The sequence below is a fragment of the Schistocerca gregaria genome, unplaced genomic scaffold (assembly GCF_023897955.1).
Source record: "Schistocerca gregaria isolate iqSchGreg1 unplaced genomic scaffold, iqSchGreg1.2 ptg001735l, whole genome shotgun sequence".
NCBI lineage: Eukaryota > Metazoa > Arthropoda > Insecta > Orthoptera > Acrididae > Schistocerca > Schistocerca gregaria.
The window spans coordinates 10,001-15,000 of NW_026062988.1; the positions used below are offsets into that span (position 1 = coordinate 10,001).

At 51.4% G+C, this 5,000-nt stretch overlaps 1 non-coding gene across 1 annotated transcript in view; it reads right to left on the reverse strand.

Annotated features, from left to right (window-relative positions):
- Positions 1-257, reverse strand: part of LOC126334337 (small subunit ribosomal RNA) — a 1,893-nt gene extending 1,636 nt beyond the window's left edge. The window contains exon 1 of the ribosomal RNA XR_007564664.1: positions 1-257. This exon is cut by the window's left edge and continues 1,636 nt beyond it. This is a non-coding gene — a ribosomal RNA (small subunit ribosomal RNA).
- Between the last annotated feature and the right edge of the window lie 4,743 nt (positions 258-5,000).

The following is a 5,000-nucleotide window of genomic DNA, read 5'->3' on the forward strand; positions in this document are numbered from 1 at the left end:
AAGGCAAACGGACCAGACGAGCCAATCCGATTGGTTTTGATCTAATAAAAGCGTCCCTTCCATCTCTGGTCGGGACTCTGTTTGCATGTATTAGCTCTAGAATTACCACAGTTATCCAAGTAACGTGGGTACGATCTAAGGAACCATAACTGATTTAATGAGCCATTCGCGGTTTCACCTTAATGCGGCTTGTACTGAGACATGCATGGCTTAATCTTTGAGACAAGCATATGACTACTGGCAGGATCAACCAGGGAGCTGCGTCAACGAGAGCTGAGCAGCCGGCCGCCCGGGAGTGTGTCCCGAGGGCCCGCGCGAACACGCAAGCGTCCGCTCAATTATTCTGCAAACAGGAGGAGGCTGAGCTCCCCTGCACGATACACCTCGAAACCCTCTCAGGTCCCGGCGGCGCGCAGCGCCGTCCTAAGTACTTGGTCGGGTTCGAGAGAGGCGCAATCGCCCGGAGATAGGCGAGTAGACGCTTTCAGTGCGAACACCCGTGCTCCCAACTGAGCTTGCCGCTGCCGACAGAGGCCCGGGAGCGTGCTGTCGTGGCATTGCCGGCGGGAAACAACACGCGCCACCTACGGTGACCGGCAGCTCCAACGCCAGCGCCACAGAAGGGCAAAGCCCCACTTGGGTGCAGAAGCGAACTCTCCCAGCACAGCGCACGCGCCAACACGTCCGCAGAGCTGCGATACAAACCACCTGCGAGAACCGCCGGGGGCGACCGAGCAGCAGACGGCGTCGCGACGCCGAGTGCCGGGCGGCGGCGCATCCTCAACGCACACAGTCCGCAATCGGACCAGCACACTGCAGATGTCCACCGCGCTTCGCACCGGGCTCGGCAGAACCCACTTTGGCCGCCTGGCGCCGCGCGCCGGGTGCGCCGGCGCGTAGCTGGGACGCCAGCCGGGCCCGTCGGCCGGCGCTCCTGCCACTGGGCGCCCCCCACCAGCCGGCTGTAGTGCGTGCGCTCACGCAGCGCGCGGCCAGCACGCCGGGCGGCCCCCCCTCACCGGCCGGGGACTGTCCCACCAAGCCACAGCCTCGTATCGCTTCATACCCACATGGCCAACTCAGGTTCGGGGGCATGGCGGGTACCGCCGAAACAACCGGTTCACAGATGTACCGATCGTCGCTATCACCGATGCACCTGCAGCGCGAACAACCGCTCAACAACTGATTTCCAGTTCATTTGCGGATCTTTGGCAGCAAACGTATACGTCAATCTACATTTGCGAAATCTACGATTCTGGCATGCCTGCATGTTATGTGTCACGACACGCTACATCAGCCCACATACACACTACGGCATGTACACGAGAGAACACGTGGAAGATGGTCCGCGCACGTGTGCAATGTCCCTTGCGCGGTCGACTGTCAACCGGCCTCTGTAGCATGTCGCAGATGTGGAACGCGGTCCACCGTGGTATCATGTTGTGTGGGGCAATACGATTAAATAGGAAAACCCTCGTCGCTACATCAACAGACGGCTCACGCTGATTCCCGGCAGAGGGAGGGGGGCCAACATGCAATACTTTCGTCCGTACCTACCACATGTCTGTACGGCGTAAAACAGTGCAATCTCGCTGTAATGGGGAGACGAGACAAGTAGCATCGTGCACAACATATGGCCCTTATGATTCGCCATTGTAGGGCGCAGCCGGTGTACGGTCAAGCATGTGCCACATTATGTCACTCAGTACGTAACGACGGATGATCAGTGTGGGTTACGCGTACATCAGCGGACAGTCCACACAGGCCGTACCACAACGTACACTGACTGCATCGACAACCGAATGCAACTGAACAGCTGCAAGGCTCATTTCACAAACAAACGCCTGACCGACCAGCTTGGAAGGGCAGGAGGGGAGGGCGATAGTCGTTCTGTAGCGTTACACCCTTCCAGTGGTTAGCGGGACTGTGTAGAAAGTACGCAACACTCGAAAGACATTTACGTGAGGGTACGCACCATGGCATCGAGAAATACACATGACACCAGAGGATCCAAGCAGTGAACTATGTTCAGAGGGTTGCTGTTAGGCAAAGCTACATTCCTGTGACGTTACATGTGACAGTTAAGGTGCAGTGTAAGTTAGGTTAAGGTGCAGTGTAAGTTAGGTTAAGGTGCAGTGTAAGTTAGGTTAAGGTGCAGTGTAAGTTAGGTTAAGGTGCAGTGTAAGTTAGGTTAAGGTGCAGTGTAAGTTAGGTTAAGGTGCAGTGTAAGTTAGGTTAAGGTGCAGTGTAAGTTAGGTTAAGGTGCAGTGTAAGTTAGGTTAAGGTGCAGTGTAAGTTAGGTTAAGGTGCAGTGTAACTTAGGTTAAGGTGCAGTGTAACTTAGGTTAAGGTGCAGTGTAACTTAGGTTAAGGTGCAGTGTAACTTAGGTTAAGGTGCAGTGTAACTTAGGTTAAGGTGCAGTGTAACTTAGGTTAAGGTGCAGTGTAACTTAGGTTAAGGTGCAGTGTAACTTAGGTTAAGGTGCAGTGTAACTTAGGTTAAGGTGCAGTGTAACTTAGGTTAAGGTGCAGTGTAACTTAGGTTAAGGTGCAGTGTAACTTAGGTTAAGGTGCAGTGTAACTTAGGTTAAGGTGCAGTGTAACTTAGGTTAAGGTGCAGTGTAACTTAGGTTAAGGTGCAGTGTAACTTAGGTTAAGGTGCAGTGTAACTTAGGTTAAGGTGCAGTGTAACTTAGGTTAAGGTGCAGTGTAACTTAGGTTAAGGTGCAGTGTAACTTAGGTTAAGGTGCAGTGTAACTTAGGTTAAGGTGCAGTGTAACTTAGGTTAAGGTGCAGTGTAACTTAGGTTAAGGTGCAGTGTAACTGAGGTTAAGGTGCAGTGTAACTGAGGTTAAGGTGCAGTGTAACTTAGGTTAAGGTGCAGTGTAACTTAGGTTAAGGTGCAGTGTAACTTAGGTTAAGGTGCAGTGTAACTTAGGTTAAGGTGCAGTGTAACTTAGGTTAAGGTGCAGTGTAACTTAGGTTAAGGTGCAGTGTAACTTAGGTTAAGGTGCAGTGTAACTTAGGTTAAGGTGCAGTGTAACTTAGGTTAAGGTGCAGTGTAACTTAGGTTAAGGTGCAGTGTAACTTAGGTTAAGGTGCAGTGTAACTTAGGTTAAGGTGCAGTGTAACTTAGGTTAAGGTGCAGTGTAACTTAGGTTAAGGTGCAGTGTAACTTAGGTTAAGGTGCAGTGTAACTTAGGTTAAGGTGCAGTGTAACTTAGGTTAAGGTGCAGTGTAAGTTAGGTTAAGGTGCAGTGTAACTTAGGTTAAGGTGCAGTGTAACTTAGGTTAAGGTGCAGTGTAACTTAGGTTAAGGTGCAGTGTAACTTAGGTTAAGGTGCAGTGTAACTTAGGTTAAGGTGCAGTGTAACTTAGGTTAAGGTGCAGTGTAACTTAGGTTAAGGTGCAGTGTAACTTAGGTTAAGGTGCAGTGTAACTTAGGTTAAGGTGCAGTGTAACTTAGGTTAAGGTGCAGTGTAAGTTAGGTTAAGGTGCAGTGTAACTTAGGTTAAGGTGCAGCGTAACTTAGGTTAAGGTGCAGCGTAACTTAGGTTAAGGTGCAGTGTAACTTAGGTTAAGGTGCAGTGTAACTTAGGTTAAGGTGCAGTGTAACTTAGGTTAAGGTGCAGTGTAACTTAGGTTAAGGTGCAGCGTAACTTAGGTTAAGGTGCAGCGTAACTTAGGTTAAGGTGCAGCGTAACTTAGGTTAAGGTGCAGCGTAACTTAGGTTAAGGTGCAGCGTAACTTAGGTTAAGGTGCAGCGTAACTTAGGTTAAGGTGCAGCGTAACTTAGGTTAAGGTGCAGCGTAACTTAGGTTAAGGTGCAGCGTAACTTAGGTTAAGGTGCAGCGTAACTTAGGTTAAGGTGCAGCGTAACTTAGGTTAAGGTGCAGCGTAACTTAGGTTAAGGTGCAGCGTAACTTAGGTTAAGGTGCAGCGTAACTTAGGTTAAGGTGCAGCGTAACTTAGGTTAAGGTGCAGCGTAACTTAGGTTAAGGTGCAGCGTAACTTAGGTTTAGGGGCCAACGTGGGTTAGGTTAGGGGCCAACGTGGGTTAGGTTAGGGGCCAACGTGGGTTAGGTTAGGGGCCAACGTGGGTTAGGTTAGGGGCCAACGTGGGTTAGGTTAGGGGCCAACGTGGGTTAGGTTAGGGGCCAACGTGGGTTAGGTTAGGGGCCAACGTGGGTTAGGTTAGGGGCCAACGTGGGTTAGGTTAGGGGCCAACGTGGGTTAGGTTAGGGGCCAACGTGGGTTAGGTTAGGGGCCAACGTGGGTTAGGTTAGGGGCCAACGTGGGTTAGGTTAGGGGCCAACGTGGGTTAGGTTAGGGGCCAACGTGGGTTAGGTTAGGGGCCAACGTGGGTTAGGTTAGGGGCCAACGTGGGTTAGGTTAGGGGCCAACGTGGGTTAGGTTAGGGGCCAACGTGGGTTAGGTTAGGGGCCAACGTGGGTTAGGTTAGGGGCCAACGTGGGTTAGGTTAGGGGCCAACGTGGGTTAGGTTAGGGGCCAACGTGGGTTAGGTTAGGGGCCAACGTGGGTTAGGTTAGGGGCCAACGTGGGTTAGGTTAGGGGCCAACGTGGGTTAGGTTAGGGGCCAACGTGGGTTAGGTTAGGGGCCAACGTGGGTTAGGTTAGGGGCCAACGTGGGTTAGGTTAGGGGCCAACGTGGGTTAGGTTAGGGGCCAACGTGGGTAAGGTTGCCAGAGATGTGTCAAATCAGGATGTACGTTTGGCTGGTGTCAGGTGGTGGGTTGGTTCGATGTCTTTACCAGGGGTGTGGCCAAAGGGTATTTTATTGCTTGTACCTTTTGTGTTGTGGCGTGGCGTTGCGTCTTGTGTTGATACTGGGTGGACCACTGTGGGTGTTGCTGGCTGATTTGAGCTGCGTTGTTTGCGGGTGATGTGAGACATTGTGTCTTATTAGTGGACGTCACGTTCCTCTTGTCGTTCTTTGGATAGTGTCCTGTGGCAGCGAGGATAAAATGGATGTTGTTGAA